General features: G+C 31.7%; 1 protein-coding gene across 1 annotated transcript in view; it reads left to right on the top strand.

Annotated features, from left to right (window-relative positions):
• The window catches only part of LOC117171181, a 116729-nt gene that overhangs the window by 45381 nt on the left and 50270 nt on the right, over window positions 1-21078 (top strand). Inside the window, exon 2 of the mRNA XM_033358247.1 lies at window positions 605-640. The gene's annotated coding sequence lies outside the window, so the exon portion shown is untranslated. The remainder of the gene's footprint in view (window positions 1-604; window positions 641-21078) is intronic.

Raw genomic sequence — 21078 nt, 5'->3', positions numbered from 1 at the left:
TAGCAAATATGTTTCTTGCTTGCAAGTTTCACTATTCGGTTGCAAATGGAAATTTTTGGCGAAAAAATAGTTTGTTATTGAAATTTCATCTTTCTCGGTTGAAAATTCAACTACTTGGCTAAAGGCGAAACTTTAACTGATTGCGAATGTTTTGAATAATTTCTAGAATTCTTGATTCACTCTGTTTTTCACTGATTATTAGCGTCAATCTTCTGGCTCGGTTAATCACTGAAAATCTGATTATTCAGCGAAAATTTATTTAAATTTCATTCAAATTTCACCGATTGACATGCAAAATAAGTTACTCGATTTTTAGTCGTGTTTTCCAGCGTTTATCCTGTGAATTTTTCCATCAAATTTCAGTTCATTTTTATGAGAGTATAGATTTTAACTGAACTGACTTTGCTGGTGGAAGTCTTTGTTCACCAAACCACATGTGAGAATCCATTTAGTGAATCCAATTAGGATTAAATAAATGTAATATTTTCTATCTCAACCCTTCATTGACTGAATAAGAATTTGACTTCTTCCATATTGACAGATAATAAGTTGATTTTATTTATTTATCATAAATTGTTCTAACCATTCATCTTTTTTTTTGCAGATGACACCACTTTCTATTACTACTCCATATGCGTCGGTAAGTGAAACTATTACACACATTCTTTTTTTAAATCTTCCACTTTTTCATATTTTCGTCGATATCGAAGGAACTTCTGGACTACGTTCTTATCAAAACATTTTGAACCAGCAGTTTCCCAACACCTTATATAAACTCGCGTCGTAAACCGAAAGCTTTTCAAAGCAGTAAAAGCTTATTTTAACATTTAAAAACGATACGGCATTCACTATGTGCCCATATCACTCTTTTTCCCTTCGAATTTTTTCCTCCTAGTTCTATAAAGTTTTTTTTTTGTCTCGTGGGAAACCCAAAACTTGAATTTTGTTGCAAAGGAAACTCCAGGTGGACCTCCGAAGGTGTCCAATTTTTCTAGAGACATAACTTTTACGTTAAAACACATATGTAATATAACTCTGACGTACATAATTTGATGACTTAATTCACAATTTCTGTGGATCCCTAACTTACTAACCCCACTTTGCAAGCTGTTGGTTCATAAACGCGCTTTCATATTGTTCTATTCAAGTATTTCCAAAGGAACCCTTTTGGGTTTGCACAGGTTTCTGTTCGAGTCCAAATTCTAAAAGATACCAACTTTTATTTTAGCCACAGCTTTAATGAACCCACAGTTTTTCCTGTGATAATATGACGCTTCTGGCATAATTTTTCTTTTTCTCTTTCTCAAATGCGATAATTTTTTGCGTTCGCAGTAACATGGTGAATCATTTTCAAACGTCTGTTTTTCCTGCGCCGAGCTCTTCCTAGTTTCCATCCGCAATCTCTTTCGTTATTAAGGTTTTTGACGTGGCATACGATCTCGCCTCCATTCTTTTTACATCAACTGGGTGGAACGAGGCCCGCTTTCCTCAGCCATTTCCTTTTTATTGCAAAGGGGATGAAAGCTCTATCCGGTGTTAGTGCGCCCTCATCGTAGTTTTGTGACAGAACAAGGTAACAATATGATAATAGGCGTTCACCCCCTCATTCCCCTCACCAACTTCCTCTTATCATCATCACTCTACCTAGTCGAGAGAACGTTTTCATTTCAAGGAAAACATTAATGCCACCTCAAAACTCTAAACGTCGGAAACACTCGCTTAATCTTAACGGAAAACCTGGCAAAACCTTCACACCCCTCCGGACTTCGGACATTTCTTTTCTTTATCCTTGAAATCCACAAACAAATGAGACAGAGAGGTGTATTCTGCACCAAGTTTATCTTTGTTACATTTAAAATCTTCAAATTGTTGATCCCAATTTCGAGGAAAAAATGTAAAGCCTTTTGTGGAATTCCATAAACCATGTGGACTCGTCCTTTCTGGAACTCCCACTTCTTCACCTCTTTTCGAAAAAATCATTTTTCCTATTTTCCAAAAACGTCCCCCTATTCCCCTTTTTCAACTATTTTTTCTTAAAAGAACATTGGTTTTAGATCAAAAGTGTATTCTGTTATTCTTCGGTAAATAATTCGTCTCTTTTGCCCAAAAAATTCTATACATACATTCGTATTTTTTAAATAGAAAATACGTCCTATTAAATTAAAATTTCATCTGTTTTTTAGAAATGACCTCTTTTTAGTTTAAAATTCAACTGTCTTTTAAAACATTCGTCTTTTTTTGCTTGAAAATTCAACTTTTTTGGGGTCAAGTTTAATCTTTTTTGCTTAAAAATTTGACCATGTGGTTGAAAATTCATATCTTGTTGATAATTTGTCTTTTTGGACAGAGAATTCATCTTTTTTTTTTGGTAGAAGTGTCATCTTTCTTGGTTGAAAATAAAATTGCTTTGGTTGCAAAATTCAACTGTCTTGGATAAAAAATTAAGAGGTTTTTGGTTAAAGTTACGATTTTTTTGTTTAAAAATTCGACAATGTGGTTGAAAATTCATACTTTTGGTAGAAAAGTTAATTTTCTTGGTTAAAAATGAATTTTTTTCTTGAAATTTCAACTGTCTTCTAAAAAATTCGTCTTCTTATATTGAACATTTTTTAAATAGTATCATTATAATGCCTTTTTTTAAAAGTCTATTATTATAGTTTTGTTTAAGAATTTATATCTTTCGATTGAAAGTTCTACTCTTTGGTTAAAAATGTAATAAATTAGTTGAAAAATTAATTCTCTTTTGTTTAGAAATCTTTTTCTGTTGAAAATTTAACTATTTTGTTAAAAATGCATCTTTTTTGGATGATTTGAATTGTTTTGTATTTAAAATTAAAATCTTTTTTATTGAAAATTCCACTACTTAAATTAACTTTGCGGTTAAAAATGTAACATTTCAGTTTTGAAAGACTACAATTATATTTTTAGTTACAAATTCATCCTTTTTGGTAAACAAATATGATTATTCAGATAAAAATTTAATTATTTCGTAGAAGAAACAACAATTGTACAAGAGTTATCCACCTCGGAATTGCCATTCGAAGTCTATAGAATAAAAAAATCGAAGATTCAGAATCACAAACATCAAATTAAAATTTGCAATATTTCGAAGATGCCATGATTCAACGATCAAAAAACAGTTGAAAAACAGTTTGTAAAATAGAAAGCTTAATTATTTGATTGAAAATCCATATTTTTGGGTTGAAAATTCAGTTGTTTTGTAGAATTTTCATTTTTAGTTTAAAAGTTAGTCACTTGTGGTTAAAAAGTCCTACTTTGTTAATAGTTGAACTACTTTGTCAAAAATTAATTTCAAGCTTTTCAGCCAATTTTATTTCGAAAAATTGATTCCCCTATTATTACCCTATTTAAAATAGGCTATTTTCGTGAAAAATCATCCTCTTTTTCCTATTTTAAGAGCATTTTCGACTATGAAGTCCGCTGCGTATTTTATGTTTTCTTTCCTCCGAATCTCGGAAATTCAATGAGAGGATGGAGGAAAAATATTAATCGCCAATTGAAAATAATTTCCACTCTACTAACAGCAAGACATAGAAACTCGGCAAAGTACTCTGGGCTTATCGATTCAATTGTAAGTTGGACCATCTCCAGCAGTAATGTACTAAATTTAGTGTAGTCGAGCATAATTGAGGCTCTTAAGTCGAGCTGGTTACTTCTGCGCTTCATTGACCCTTTACTCAACGATTGTTGAGTTTCAGATTACTTCTGAGAATCACTGAAACTCGAAACTACCTTCCACGTCATCCCAGATTTGATTCAAACTCTTCAACCTCGAAATTCCAGGAACTAAAAAAAAATTGAGTTTCAATTAAGAATTAAGGTAGAGTCCGAAAACGCGATATTACAAACTTTACTTCCATAATTTCAGTCATTATTGCACATTCAAGTAGTGAAATGTTCATGAGCCACATGATTTTATAAAATCACCTGGAATTATAATTTATTTATCATTAAATGTAGTCAATCTCACAAAATTTCCAAATAAATTACGCAGCGCTAATTAATAATTGTCCTGATGTAAATACCCGTCTGTTATTAATGTACTGTTAAGTGCGTATACCAAATGTTAATGAATTACAACAGCCACATTGATATTAATGTGCTTAATATAAAATAGTGATCAGCAAAAAAAATGAGTCTTACACAGAAATGAAAATAGCTTCTTCAACGATGTTGTCATTTAAAATAATGACTAATGACAAAAATCTAGCGACAAGGTTTTGAACTTTCTAGATGTCATTAAAGGTGTTATTTTTGAAGAAATAAATGAGTTAGAAGATCTCCTTCCCACGCGGAATTCATCCTGCATTAAAAGTCATCGTTGACTCGATGACATCGGGTTTCAAGCTACATTATCTTGAACCGGATATAGCGATCTTATAGCATAATAATGGATACCCACTCTATCGATTCATCATCCCGCTTTTACATACGAAACCTTAGGTTAGAACTGTCAGAGCTCAAGAGCTGTCTTGCGAATAAAAGTGTTACGTTTTATTCAGAAGCGTTCTTATTCACAGTTATATAGATTAAGACACGATCGATGTCGCAACGCCAGTTAAGAGTGTTATTCTTGCTCGAATTTATGCCCGATTGCGAAAAGTCACTGGATAAGAAGCGTCCTTAACAAGATTCTAATTGTTCCGTTATTACCTAGTACAATTTCACGGTATTTTAACCGGTTTCCGCGGGTATGACAAAAGTTCGACGAAACTTTTTACGCACTCTTTCTTGCTCTGATTGGCTGTATTATTATTATAACTCAGCTCTCGCGAATTTTTTCTGCGTCGCGTAAAAGAAATCACGGTTGCTACTACGTCGTGAAACTTGCCGACAAGAAGTTATGATTGGAGAGTGGGAGGGATGGATTTTAGAGTTTGCTTTTCAAGCGTCCAATTATAATTTTTTAAGTGAAAGCCCAGAGTTTACACTCTTTTTCAAATTCCCCTTTTTGTCTCTTTTTTTCGCCCTGTTATTCAAGAAACTTCCTTTTCCCCCCGTTTTTTCGTTTAGATTAAAACTGAGTTAATAGAACACAGTAAGAAAATCCAAATATCTTTGGCTGAAAGATCATGTATATTTGATTTAAATTTTTATTTTTTGTTGAAAATTTAACTGTCCTCTAAACAGCTTATCTTTTTGGCCCTAAAATTGAATTATTTTGTGAAAATTCGTCTTTCTGGCCTTCTAATTTAACTATTTCTTTAAAAACTCTACTATTTTGTTGAAACTTCGTCTCTTTTTTCTAATTTTAACTATTTTGTTACAAATCCAACTGTTTCGTTTAAAAATATTTTTTTTACTCACCTATTTGGTTGAAGATTCATCTTTCTTGTTTAAAAATGATTTTTTTTTGTCAAAAATTCAACTTTTCATGTTGATAATTTAATTGCCTTCTTAAAAAATCATCTTTATGACTTAAAATTACAACTGATTTTCGTTTAAGTTTAATTTCTTTTGTTTGAAAATTCATTTTTGTAGATTGAAATTTCATTTTTGTTTGTTAAAAAGTTTTTTTTCATTTATCTTTTTTGGTTAAAATTTTTATTTTGTTAACACTTAACTATTTGCTTGAAGAGTCATCGTTCTTGGTTGAAAATTGTATTTTGTTTTTTGTTAAAAATACAACTATTTTGTTCAAAATTCGTCCTTATGGATTGAAAATTCATCCTTTTTTGGTCGAAAAGTCATCTTTTTTCGTTGAAAATTAATCTTTCCTGCTTGAAAATTCAACTTTATAGTAAAAAATTTAACTATTTTTTAAAATGTTAATATATTTTTATTAGAATTTCAACTTTTTGGTTGTAATTACATTTATTTTGTTAAAAATCGTCTCTTGGTTGAAAAATCAACTATTTGAAAACGGTCTTTTTTTGAAAATCCATCTTTTCGTGTTTAAAACTGTTTTTTCAACCATTGGACTTTTCAACTTCAAAGCGCAACTATTTTCTTGAAAATGCAATATATTTCGACATGAAATCTTAGGAATTTACAGCGTTTCGTGTTGAATTCAATATGGCACTTTTATCAATTTTATTTCAAAAAAATGTTTTCCTCTATGTCCCCAGTTTGGAGAGCATTTTTGGCAGTGTAGTCTGAAAGTCCTGGTTTTAAAATGTGCATCTAAAATCCAACTCGACCTACTTTCGAAGTCATAGCAGTTAAAAAAGGAAAAATAATTACCTCAAGTAATATTCCTCGCTTTTCACAATATCATCCTTATTTTTCAACCTTCCGGAAATCTAAATCTTCTCTTAAACTCGACCATTTGTAAAAATGATTTAAATTGCACTTATTACCACTTCTCTCAACTTTCCATCTCGAGAAGAACTGAACACACAAAGGACGTTTGTACTCGCAATCTGAATGCCGACTTAAAACAGTTCTCGACTGTTTTTTGTTGATAGAAAAAACTCATTAGCAATTCTTTCAGAGATGCGGATTGTCTGGCGAGAGGAATGCAAATAATGTATTAAGATAAATCGCGAGCACGTAGATTAATTAATTGAATTTTGAGCGTATTGCCTGCAGCGCGAAGCGATCTCCGAGAGAAGAGAGGGCAGAGGTCAATCGCCCCCCCCCCTCTCCCTTTCCCTCTTGATGTACTTGCCCCTTCCCCTTGTACCTCAGAGTAACCTCTCTCACTCGCTCTCGACCTCAAACTCGAAGTTAATGTCGCCACTGTGAACCCTTGCACAATGAACAAAGGGAATCAGTCGTCGGGCAATCGTGGGTTTATCCTTGAAACCAAAGCTAAGCAGTTAATCGATATCTGCACCAGTCAACTGTGATATCGAGGGATTAAAATCACTCAAGTCTTATCGAAAACTATCACACGAAATTGAAATCTCCCCAACTCTTTCCCGGGGGAAAGTCGGCGGCATGCATGCTCTCACCGCTCCAGATTGACTCGTTTGATATTTTTAATCGGCATCGCACGCTGAATAATCGATTGCGTGAAAAAATATCGTGACTGTATTAAATCGTAATTCCTTTATCGAGGTTTGATAAATGAGGGTATTTCAGTCTGGGGAAACCAAATATTAGGGATACGAGATTTCATCAGTTGTGTTAGGGTTTCCAGTTTAATTCAAAGTGCTTGAAATTTAATTTGGATTTGTAATTCCTAAATTATGATTTCCAGGGATTTACATGGTCGCAAATTTATTCAGTGACTGGATTTTTTTTTCTAAAGTGTACTAAAATGAGAATTAAAATGTTTTTATGGGTGTGTTATTACTCTCCGGGTTTTTTTTATCACACCGGATGACGAAGCGTTAAAGTGATCTACCCAAATATTAAAAAAAAAAGTTCATTTCTTTCGTCAATGTTGACCTCTACTCTAGTCCAAGTGTACTAAACACAGAGAGCTTATTGCTACATAAAAAAAAGCTTTCAACAGATTTTAATATTCTTTGAACCTGGGGTTGTAAATTAAATAATACGTAATAAAATACTATTTAAAATTTGTTAACTTGATTAATTTGCTAATATATTTAATCCAATTATTTGATTTTTGTTCTATGATTCTTTTGCTCATTTTATACTTATATTTATAAAAGAAATCGCATAGCATCTCATCAACATAATTGTAAAAAAAAACCTTGCGTTATACAAGTGGTCGAAGTTGAAATAAAAAGTTGGAGAAATTTAGTTTATCTCATTTCTTGTGAAATAAAAATAAAATGAATGTATATTTTAAAGAATTGTTATAGAAAATTCATGATGACGGATTTCATATATTTAAAAACAAAAATCGTTGCTCAGCAGGAAAAAAAACTTAAATTTTTCCATGTTGTTTCTTCCAACAAGTTAATACGATTTTACTGAAGTTTACTTTTAAAATGAGCATAAGAACATTGGAACATCTTTATTATTTTAGATGTTACTTAAAATTTAAGAATTCATTGCAATTTTAACTATTTTTCACACAGCTTCTTAAAAAATGGACACACTTAATCCGGGACTCTTTTTATTTATGGTCAAAATTTAAATAGTTCTTAACCTATTGACATGGGAAGCATAAAATGTCTTCAGACTTCACAGTCTTTTCCCTATTGCCCTCTTTTACCCCTTTTTAATGAATTTATCTTCCCCCCACCCCCCCTTTTTTAATCAAATTTCCCTTCTCATTTTTCTCATTTTTTCTCTTGAATCCGAACTCAATCAACTGAATCCAATCAGAAAATCGAACTATTTTTAACTAAAAGGTTATTATTTTTTATTGAAAAGTTTTCTATTATATTTTGGGTTCAGAATTCATCTATTTTAGTTCTACTATTTCGATAAAATTGCAATTAATTTTTTCAAAATTCCTTTTTTCGTAGAAAAGTAATCTGTTTTGGCTGAAAGAAAATTCTTTTTGATTAAAAAGTCTGATAATAACTTTTTTTTTCGGAATTCATCCCTTTTAGTTGAAAATTTAATTATTTGATTGAAAATTAAATTATTTTGTTAAAAGTTCGTATTTTCTTGGTCGAAAATTCAACTTCTTGTTTGAAAGTACAACTGCTTTGTCATAAATTTTCATTTTTCTGATTGAATGTTCATCTCGTTGGTTAAAACTTTTAAAATTCCACAATATGGTTTACACTTTTTTCTTTATTAACTGAAAAATATTTCTTAATTTAAATTTATTATTTTTGATCCTTTCAATCATTGAGAATTCATCTAATTCAGTTGAAAGCTTAACTATTTGGTTAAAGTTTAACGTAATTTGTTGAAAATTCGTCTTTTTTTGGTTGAAAATTAAATTTTTTTGTTTCAGAACTCATCTTTTTGGAGTTTGAAATAAAATATTTTCTAGAACATTCAACTTTATTTAAAAGAATTTATTTTCCTATTAGTTCTTCTGTTTTTAAAAAAATTCGCATATTTCCTCTTTTTTAAGATCATTGTGGGCTCTAAAGTTTGTAACTTGAAAATAAGCACAAAGAACATTATTTTTCTAGATTCTTACGACCGGGAATTTAAAAGCGTCCCTCGCATAGGGACCCTGAGTTTGTATATACAGTTTTGAAAGTTCTCAAAGTTTTAGTCCTAAATTAGAAAAGCCCTTGAAATTTATAAGCTCTCAAAATTAAAAAGAAGATACTTATTTCAAGAATGAAAATCCTTGTCTACGAGAGTTCTTAAAATCGGTTCGACCATTGTGTTGAAAAGGTGAAGCAGGTTGCGTTGTATTTCATATTGTATGAGTGAGACTAAGCTAGATTATAAATTATAAAATTATAAAGGCCCACGAGTTAGGTAACGAAAGTAATTGAAAAGGACTTAATTCTGCAAACAGCTTCGTGAATGGCAGTATTGGCAGTCAATAATATAGCAATAAAAAGAATGGAAATAATAATACCAAGGTTTATTGCGCCTATTGATCAGTTGATTTACAGCCTCGCCTAACTATTTAGAGATCTGCCGGTGCTTTCCGGGGATGACTTGAAAGATTCATACGGATAAGATGAAAGTTCTCCAGAAAATGATATACAATAGGCACACAGGCTGTTAATTATCGATATTCATTTTTTCAATGTCATCCTTTTAGTAACTTTAATGGAAAACAGATGAAAATTCAAATTCTACACATTTAAAGTTCTCCTATAGATATTTAAATTTTCTCTTAAAAGTCCTGTATCGAAATCTAGACTCGATTGGTAAATGTACTTTTTTTATAACTTTTTACGATCCAAAGTAGATAGAATAGAGGCGGATGTTTCCTGTAGTTCTTTTTTATTCATCGATTGCTAAAAGTATAAATTTCCAGGGCGCTGATAAAAATCGCCGCTAATTCGATTAATCGATTAATGTTCGCTAAACGAGAATCGTTTCGAGTTCCCCGGCTGGCGCGAGAAAGGGAGAGAAAAACAAAGGTAGGAGAGGAGAGAAAGAGAGATAGGAGAACATGCGAATCTCAGGGGCATCTTGCTTGCAACGCGCTCCTTTGGAACGTAGGAGGAGAACTTTTGATTAGTGGAGGAGACTCAGGAGGGAATGTGGTTGGGGCAGAAGAAGGAGTGAGAGGGAGAGAGGGAGAGAGAGAAAATGAAAGAGGTGAAAGAGGAGACTGAGAAGGGTCTGCAGGGCCGTCTTTGACCTCTTCGAGGTCTTCAAACCACCTCTAAATATCTCTAATATCAGCTCTTCAAAACTGCAATTTGCAGTTCTCCACTTTTCATTTAATTACAAGAATTAATTATTTTTGTTATTCGAGACTTGTTCGATTTTTTTTTTAGATTTTAGCATTTTTATCTTCATTCAGAATAATAAGTGTATTATTTTTTTCAACAAGTAAAATCTGATTCTCGCATTTTGCAAAGTTGAATGATTCAATTAGGAAAGTAGGATTATCACTCTTTAGCGTATTCATCTTCTTTTCCCCCTTTTGCGAAGAATTCCTCTTTTTTCTTTGTTTTCATGAAACTTTCCCTTTTTCTCGTTTTTTCGCATGAATGCGAACTCAATCAGAACATCCTACTATTTTGTCGAAGTTTGAAGTTTTGTTTAAAAATTCGATTATATTGTTAAATATGATTTTTTTTGTTTGAAAATTCATTTTTCTGAGTTTGAAATGAACTTTTTTGTTGAAAATTCAACTATTTTTTTAAAAAGTCTACTTTTTTGGTCGAAACTTCAACTGTTTTGTTGGACACTTGTCTTTTATTTCAGAAAACTCGTCTTTTTGGATTAAAAGTTCAACTATTTGGATACAAATTAAAAGTTTTTTTATTGAAGTTTTGTTTGAAAATTCGATTATTTAAATTTTTTAGTTGAAGAAGCAACTATTTTTTTAAAGGGTCATCTTTTTTGGTCGAAAATTTATTTTTGTTTTTAGAACATTAATCTTTGTGAATCGAAAATTCGTCTTTCGGTTAAAAATTTATATTTTATGTTGAATTTTTAAAATGCATCTTTCTTGCTTTAAAATTGATTGTGTTTTCGTTGTAAATTCAACTGTCTTCTAAAATTGATTGAGAGTGAACTTTTTTTTTAAATTCATCTTTCCGTGGTTAAAAGTAAACTTTTCCCAAAAGATTCGATTTTCCAACTTGAAACATCTTATCTTGTGGTGGAAACTTCGTCTTTTTTGGGTGAATTCAATCATTTTGTTGAAAATTTGTCATTTTTGATTGAATTCAACTATTTTTGTATTCAAAATTAAAGCCGGTTTTGGTTGAAATATCAACTATTACATTTTTAGTTGAAAATTAAATTAAATGGTTGAATTTTGATGCATGTACTTTGTTTGAAAATTTATCTCTTTGAATGCAAGTTCTAATATTTTCTTGAAGATATGTTTAATTCTGAGATGAAAATTCACTTTTTCAATAGGAAATGTACTTTTTCGATTTTTGATTAATATTTATATTTTTTAGGTAACAAATTTAACCGTTTTGGTAAAAAATTTCATTTCATGAAAAGTAATCGTTTCAACTGACAATTGAGTTATTTCGTTTTTGATTGAAAATTGATCGTTTGTCGCATGAAAATTCTTGTATTTTGTTGAATATTCATCTCTTTGCTTTAAAAAATGAAAATTTTTGTGAAAAATTCGTTTTATACTGAATTTCTTGTGGCACCTACAATAATTATTTTATAAATATTTTATTCCCTTATTGGCTCCTTATTTGAATTAAAATTATCCCATCTTTCATTTTCAAATAAAAATTACCTCATCTGTTATTTCCATTCACAACATTCTATTAATTCCAACACATTACACAATGAATTTCCCTTCTAGAATAATATTCCATAATGTAAAATCAAATTGAAATTATCGAACATGTAAATAGCGTAATGTGAATCAGTCTCGGTCGTTGAAAGCTAATAAGTAAAAGGAAAATCGCGTGAGGAATCTGCATCTGATCGAATTTTCCTTTTTTTTTTCGCAGACCTCATTTCCATTTGGAAGCTTCGGCGCGTTCTATTGTCTAGAATAAAATTGAAGATTTTACGAGGCCCCAGAGCCCTCCGCCAGGACAATCCCATGGGCACAGCCGGCCCTGAGTAGTGGGATGGGGTAAAAGATTGAGAAGAGGGGGAGGGGGAGGATACTGCAAGGTTCGAACGGTACCGAGAACGATCGGCGAAAGGAAGAGAATGTCGATTGCGAATCTCTAAGCTGAGTAATCGAGCCGACGCCATCCATATCCACCTGCCGCGATAGCTCGTTAATGCCGACTCTTCTCACTCATCCCCCTAAAGTGTCCCCTTCGTCTGTTCGGTTCCCCTTCAGTCAAACTGTCAAAGCACACAGTCCCAGCAGTGACGCACCAACGACTTTTTTTTTTCTTCCAGGGGCAATACAGAGCAAACTGACCCTTAAATACAAAAAAGGACTGCTGCTGCCTCGACTGCTGCCATGAGTTAGAAAAATGCGTTCCATATTTCTCATTTAGGGCGAGTTCACGATTTATGAGGGTATTTTATGGTCTGTTGGTAATGAATTTTATTAGTATTCGGATAAAATATTACGAAGGTGGTATTAAATTCATAATCACAATTTTAAATTTGGCGCCACAATGACGCCACTTTTCGGCAAGATAACTTCGTAAGGGCATGTGAGAGTTTTTTACTTGACTAATTAGGTTATATATACGGCGGCTTTATAATTAGTTTACCTCTACACAGACCATGGATTTTTAATTATTCGTGGAATTAATATTTTACACAGGATTAATTTCTATTTACCTTGTTGGATTATGTCAAATCTAATTAGTCGAGAAGGTAGATTGGAACTCTGTGTGAAATATTAAATTCAATGAATAATTTAAAATCAAGGTCCATGAAAAGTTACCTTCAGGTAATTGAATATATTGTGCCGCGATTTTGTTTATTTTATTTTAGCTATGGCTCTAGAGCACCTATTTTCGTGGAAAATCATCCTGTTTCCTTTATTTTGAAAGTATTTCGGGGTGTGATGTCTGATAATGTTACAAAATTAGAATTCTGGTATTTAAAAATGAGTGGTAAGAGAAAATGAAAAATCAGGGAATTATGAAATTTTAGTGCTGAGATTGTGATGCAAAATTTAAAATTCATGATTACGGCGAAAAGGAAGTGTTGAATTATGTTGTAAGATATAGTATAATTGCAAATTTTTCAGATTGTGGAAAGTAATTGTAGGTCTTTTGGTTTAATATAATGAAAATGATTTATGAGCATAAAAGAACTTTAATGATAGTTTAATTGGCTTTTGATTTTAGGAAATATAGACTACAGACATTAAAAGAATTAAAATCGTATTTTTTTCAATTTTCAGAGAGCTATTATAGCTTACATAATATATTTCCGCTTAACTAATTCATGAGCTCGATTCGAGTCATAATTAAAATAATAAGTTTCCAGTGAAAGATCATTAAGAATAACGACTTTTTATGAATCTGAAAGTGATATTATGATTTCACGAAGGTCAAATCTGCTGTTGGTGTCTAACTTTGAAATAATAATTAATAGTTGAATCGAAAAACAATTTCTCTAACCATGACTGCTTTAGCACATTAGCCGCCGAGAGTCATTGATGACTCAGAGTTCCATTGAAAAAGTCTCTGTGGGAATGTCGCTCGCTGCTAATGTATAAAATAATCAATCAAAAGAGGTAAAAAATCGCACTTATCTGATCACTTGATTGTCTCTATGATTGATGTTTTTGCTGATAATGGTTTTTTATTTCTTGGATTGCATTCGAGTAATGGCCGTTCCTCGATAATTTGGTAGGACCACTAATAATAATAATTGCAAATTTTGGTATTCGATTTGAAGAAATCTAAATGCTAACTTTAGAACTTGAATGTACATGAATTACTGAATGCTAGAGAGGGAATTATTATTAGCGGGGATAATCTTTGGATTCTTTGTATTCTAATTTCTTTTTATTCAGCCTAAACCTGATTTTTTGTAATTTTGTCAGATTTCTATTCAGTCCCATTTGTCTGAGTTCCATGGAATTTGTTTGAATTTTGAAAAATGTTGTGGAACATTTGGGATTTTTCGCAGATTATTTTAACTAATTAAAACTTGTTATTAATTTATCCACAAAATTTAATTCTTTTACGTTCTTCTGCATTTTTTAAATTATTTTTAATTTACCCTGAATTCTTTAAATTTGCCTTAAAATCCACTGAATTTAGTGGATCTTTTTTAATTTTTTTAACGCAATCTAAGAATTTTTAAGTTCAACTTAAATTAGAGTGAATTATATCACGTTTTAATTTACTTTAATTTGAATTTATTCCAATCCTTGAACATTTTTTAAATTGTTTAACTTATCCTGAAGTTGGTTGAATTCATTCAATTCTACGCAATTTTGTTGTTGTTTATTTGTTTTTAATTCGCCTTGAACGTTTATGCATTTCATCAAGATCTTCTTATGTCCCTTAAATTCCTCTAAATTAATTCACTTGAATTTTATTTTATTCGTATGAATTTTTTCAATTTTTGTTCAATTCTCTCAAATTTTTATCAACTTTATCTTGAATTCTCTCCAATTCTTATAATTTTTATAAACTCACTCCAATTGTACTGAAATCAATGGTATTTTTTGTATTTAAAAAAACATTTCAAATTTAATTGAAGTTTCTTCAATTTTATTTTAAGTTAACTGAAATTATTTTGAATTCACTCTAAATTATTATGCAATTAGTCTGAATTTTTTTAAATTTTCCTGGAATTGTTCCAATGTTATCAAATTCATTCGAAATGAAAGGAGGAATTAAAAGAACGTTAGCTCATTTTTACAAGTAAATTAGGCCGTGATATCCCCTATTATTAGAGTTATAAATACAATCAAATGGAAATTGTGTTCGCCTATCCTTTTTTTTAGTATAAATTGTTTAGAAACTGCCGAAAGATACAAATATCAATCGACAGTGAACGAATGTGTATACTTTAATTAATCAGAAATTCCTGAAGGAACCTCTGGACCCGGGGGAATAATCGTGCAGTTATAAGGGTGGGTGAGCATGGGGGATTTTTCGGTGGTTGTCAGGGGTCGTTTTTCTCACCGAGAAAATAAAAGCCAACTGCGTGTGCATCAGTATCTCTCTCTCCCGCCCCGACTCGAGTATCGAAGATAAGGTTAAGTTGGCCGAGAAGTTAGCTTTAGCTAGCTAGCCGAGCCGTGGCTGGGAGGCAGCCAGCAGCAGGGGAGCGAGACAGGGGGACAATCCCCTGGAGGAATTTAACGCATGGATGAAGCTGTACCGCGAAGGAGGAGATGGGATGGGATACGTAACGCAAAGTAAATAAGACCTGGTGCCCCAGGCAGATTTCGAAACTTCCAAGAGAGCCCCTCTCTTCCTTCGCGTTGTTAAAATCGCATGTGCCCAAGTCGTGTATGTGCTGCACTTTGCACTAGTTAAGACTTGCCTCAACAAGTCTCCTACAATCTACACAACTTCTAATTAATTTTAGACCTGCTTTTCTGACTACATTCAAATTTTGACACGTCAAAGCCACCATCTCCAGTCTCCATTCCCTTGAACGGAGCCTGAAACTACATTTTCAATTGATTGGCTTAGAGGGGGAGTCTTGCTTGCGGTTGATTGGCTACGTCGATCGATTTAAAATTTGTTTGATTATCCGCCTGATTTGTTGGGTCTAAACCAAATTGCCAAGCATCTGATCGAGTTTACTTTTATCCCAGCTTTAGGGGAGTTGAGAATATTGGAAATAAAGCGGCTTTCTAAAGTAGAGGAAAAAAATTTCAACCTGAGGAATCAATTATTTTAATGGAGATTAATCAAGATAATCGAGAATCGTCATCTTGGTGTAATAAAGCCTCCGTTTCAGTCAGGGTGGCTGAAGGTCAGGAAAAAACTAGAAATCAGGGGAAAAGCAGGAGTTCGGATTAAAAAATTGCAGAATTCAGGGAAATCCTGTAAGAAGTAATTTAAAAATATTTGAAGAGATTCCAAGAAATGTGTACTAGTTCTCAATAATTTGAAGGGATTTCAAAGGTGTTCAAAGATTTCAAAGGATTTGAAATAATTCAGAATATTTCAAAAGATTCCAAGGATTTTTTAATAGATTGCAATAATTTTAAGTTTTTCCGAATAATTTCCTAGGATTTCGATGATTGTAAGCAGTTTTCAAAGCTCTCAAGGTATTTTTTTTTCAAATCATTTGAAATTCATTCTGAATTGTTAATAATTCATCCTTAATTCTTTTTTGTTATTTTGAACTCTTTGGCATTTACTTGATTTTTTTCATTCACTTAAATTCCTTTAAATTTACTCAATTCAATGGATATTTGTTTAGCTTATATTCAATTAATCCTGACGTTTTTCAAACTCATCTTAAAATTCCCAGGCATTTCAAAAAATTCTTCTTCTCGTTTTCCTTAAATTCTTGTAAATTCACTCAAAGTTTAATGAAATTGATTAAATGTTTTGGATTAACATTTTTTTTCAATTTAAATTGATTTGTTTTGAATTGTTATGACTTGAATTCTTATCAGTATGTAAATCAAGAGAACATTAGTCACTTTCAGTCACTTTTTAAAGAAGGAATGACTTACGTTTATGGTCATTTTTTGGTCGCCATATTAAAAATGTTGTAAGATTAGAGTTTTAATTTAATTTTATATTAATTTTTATATTAAGTTTTATATCAATTGACAGGAGAAATGCAATATTAGGCAGGGGAACATGGGGGAATCGTGAAATAAAGTTTTGCGGTCACCCTGGATTCTATTAAATTTTTGTATTTTAACAGTAGAGTTAATTTCAAGAACTTTGAGCGGACTTTCATGTCGTAATAAATTGGATTTACTGCATCTTTGAATGTTTTTTTCTAAATCGAATTTGTTGGACCGGATCAAGTTACACAAGTCTGGACCTTAAACCATTTCCTGATTGATCGTTTTTTTACTCCCTGGGTTTTAGAGTCTCCTGGCAATTCCAAAATTCATCAATCATCGGAGGATCTGCTTTTATTACGAGAAGAATCTTCGATCACTCTTTCACACTAATGGAAAGATGCGTCATAAAATAATATTCTATAAGCCTTGAAACAATGTCATGCTGAAATCCAAGAAAGATGTGATTTTTGTGTAAATAAAACTCCCGCTTCGTACCATTAGAAAATTTTTTTTTGTGGATAAAAGTTATTGATGCAATATAAAAAAGTTTTATTTTAGCGAAAGTACAAGTACATTTTTTTCCATATTTTAAACACCATTTTCCGAAGCTTTGTTGCTTCGCGTAATCAACTTCAGTTCTTTACTCACTGAACAAATTGATTCTTTGACATTCAAAACTTCCACCGGCTAAACAAGCTTAGGAGAATATTTAACGTCAATTTTTTTTCAGGTAAGTGTCTCTCATTATTGAACTTTTGACAACATAGCGCTAAGAATAGTCGCATAATTGTCCTATACTTGATCGCTCTATAAATTTCCTCAATAACTTCCGACTATCTTCAACGCAAATTGAAGCGTAGAGAAAGCATTTGACGTCGCACGAAACTTCTTCCCCTTTTCTGAAGTTACAAGTAAAGAAGGTAAGTTTGTAACTGCAGAAAGTTTGGTTTTAGAGGAACGTCAGAACTGTGATTATCACTTAAAAGTTACGGGGCGAGTGGCACTTTAAAGAACTAAAAACGACGGTTCGGCTCCGTATTGCACCCAAGACATAAACTTCGTTGTAAATCACCTCGGCCTTAATAATCCCCATTGATTGAAACCAATGTTCGTGTGCGCGACACCAAAATGCCGACGTGGCACAGCCATAGAAGAGGCTTTGTTCCTTCAAAACCATATGACACAACTGCATCGATGCGACAAGTTTTTAATTGCAATGCCGACTTTTTCCCCAAATTTTTCATTTATTTTTATTATCAACTCGTATTTCTGCAATTTCAGCCTGCACCGTTTCTATATTCTATACAGATATGGTACATATAGCTGTATACAGAGGCGGGCGACGCTCCCAATAAATAAGAACAATACACATTGTTAGGACAGCTATAATTTACTGGGGAATGCAAGCAATGCTATAAATACGTCAAGTACAGCGGCAGCACGTGGACTTTTTTCGACCCCTGGGTTCTAAATTCTAAAAAGGTCACGCTTTTTTGGCCCCTTTTGGAAACGACTTTTTGCGGAAGTGACGAAAACCGACAGTAGATGATGAGGACCTCACTTATTGAATACTCAAAATACGAAGAAGAGTTATAAATCCCTCTTCTATCCTTTCATCTTTTTCTATTCTTTTTTTTTTGTAAAGGTTCGCAGTGGTTTTCTCTAGCGCTAAAAAAACTGGAAGTGAAAAGTACCGGTAGAAAACCCGGTAGGCTCGATTCTTCCTTTTCCAGAGGTTGAAAACGGGAAGGGACGAGTGAGACGAATTTCATTTGCCATGTCATTTTTGTCCTTTTTCGTTACGAGATCTTTATCGCCTCTTTGAAGTAAAAATGCCGATAATTATTTTTCCTTTGTTCTCACGCTCGGGAAAAATTGGATGGCTCAATTATATGGCTTCATGACGGGATTATAGAGGTTTAAACTGCGGATTATTGATGTAAAGTTTTTTGAAAGCAATTTGTAATGAATCATAAAATTTTTTTTCAATCAGTATGATTTGTATAAATTTTAATTTTAAGACTTCTTTTGACCTCAGTTGTCTGCAATAAAGAACTATTTCGAGAAAAATTTATAATCGTTTTAAAGCTTCACTCCTAAATTGAACGGTCGTCAAACTTAACTGTAAATTACCGAATTACACGCTCATAAAAGGAAAAGGATGACAGGAAAATTGCTAGGAAAAATTACCGGAAGGGTAAGAAAAGGTCCATTTCCGCTTTTCGTTTCCGAGAAAAAAAAAACTAAGCAGGAAGTGGAACGAAAAACAAAATGTTTATATTTTGTTTCAAAACACTGAGAAAGATAAAAAAAAATCAATTGCATAATTTCACAAACAGTTCTTTCATGAAATATTATAAATTATTGATAAACCTTCCCGGAATAATTGTTTTATCAATTTTCTGATAGAATATTAGAGTATGGAATATTCGATATAATTGAAGAGATGAATATTCAATGTTTTAATTAAATGAATGATAATTTACCAGTTTGGTACCAGAATTTAAAAAAATTGGTTAAAGAAAAAAATAGATGTGTGTGGTAATTAATAATGCAGTGGTCGATTTTGCGAAGATAATAACGTTTTAATTGAACTGTGAATTCACCAGAAAATAATATAAATAGAGCTAATAATTTTTTTCTGATTGCAATTGCATTATTGTGTAAAATTTAGTGGATTTTTTCCCTTATAATTTTGAAAATACTTGTAAACTTTACATTAAACTAGTAAATGACCCCTGATGAAAATGAGGGTGATTTATACTAATTACCATTTATGTTTTCTCTTGGCATAATATAATACGATTTTATCTATATATACGCATCTATTGTAATTCACCATTGTTTTCAAATTAGATTTTTCTCATTACTGATTACGGGCAACATGACCATGATAAATGAGGATTAAGCGAACAAAACATGATTAATCTAGTTTTCGAAAAAAAATTAGTTACGTATGGTATTAGCATTTTCAGGACTCAAGGAGGATGATGATTATTGTTATTAATAATAATAATAATAATAATAAAATAATAATACAATAACTGAGCCTCAGTGGCAGTCCGGGGTTCGATCCCTGAGCCGGTACCTCTAGAAATTTTTCAATGTACCTTTACCGAGGTTCTGGTGGTTCGGAACCCACTTTAAGCTGTAGGTCCCCCCCAACGTGTACTTGACTGCAACCCAGTCTGTCAATGATGGGGTAAAAACCAGGCTTTGTCCAATATGTCTGGGCAGACTGCTCTCATCAGATCACTTGATTGCATTATAAAAATGCGTCCGTGACTGATGATATATACCGGGACAGCCCCGTGCAAAAATGATCAAATAAAAAATCAAACTCTAACCAAAAATGCCTTCGACATGTTGGGCAGTATAAGCCTGTGACAACATTTCAACTCAGAAATGTTTTATCATAATAATAATAATAATAATAATAATAATATGATTTAACATAAATAAACTAAAATTCGCTTATTTGGTACTAAAGAGTTCAATATGCTATAAAAACTGGACACATCCAGGCTAATAGGTTCAATAATTCAGTCAGGGAATGTCAGGGAATTGTTGAAAATTTAACAATTTCGTTAAAAATCAATTCTTTTGGATTGGAAATTCATCTTTTTTAGTTGAAAATTCATCTACTAAGTTAAAAGTGGAACTATTTTGTTTATTTTCTTGGTTGATAGATTTATTATTTTAGTTGAAAAACTTTTTTTTTGTAATTTAACTTTTTGTGAAAAATTATTTTTTTTTGTTAAAAAATTAATATGGTTGGTTAAAAATTTATCTTTTAGGTTGAAAATGCACTTCTTTGACTAAAAAATAGTTTTTTTAATTGCAAATTTAATTATACAATTTTTTGGCGAAAGTTGATGTTTTAGGTGAATATTATAATATTTGGTTGAAAATTCATTTTTTTAAGATTCATAATTTTAGTTACAAATTAATTTCTTTGGTTGAAGTTTTAGTTAATAATTCATTTATGTAGTCGAATTCGGTCTCTTTGGCTTCAAAATTGAACGTTTTGGATGAGATTGTTTTTTGTATTGAATGAAAAATCGCTTTTGCTTGAAAATTCAATTGTTTTCTTTTGTTGACTTAAATACATTTCTTGTTTGCAAATTTAGCTTTTTCTTTTGAAAACGTATCTATTTCAGGGAAAAATGCAACTGTTTGATTGAAAATTAATATGTTTTAGTTGAGAATTCAATTAATTCTTTGAAAATTTTTGTTTAATTCAAGTCTTTTTTATTGAAAATAGAAATCTGTTTTGGCTGAAATATCAACTTATACATTTTTCGTTTAGATTTTATTTTCTTCCGTTTTTATCGAAGTCTCACCACTTTGGTTGAGAATTTAACTATTTTGTTGTAAACTCCTTTTACCTTTTTTGGAAATTGTCTTAATTGAAAATTTAATTCTTTCCTTTTTGGATCCTTGTCACTAAAAATGTTTAAAATAAATTTAGAAACAAATATGTC

Source organism: Belonocnema kinseyi, chromosome 4 (genome assembly GCF_010883055.1).
Source record: "Belonocnema kinseyi isolate 2016_QV_RU_SX_M_011 chromosome 4, B_treatae_v1, whole genome shotgun sequence".
Lineage (NCBI taxonomy): Eukaryota > Metazoa > Arthropoda > Insecta > Hymenoptera > Cynipidae > Belonocnema > Belonocnema kinseyi.
Note: the sequence above shows the minus strand (reverse complement) of the source record. Positions and strands in the feature narration are given on the sequence as shown.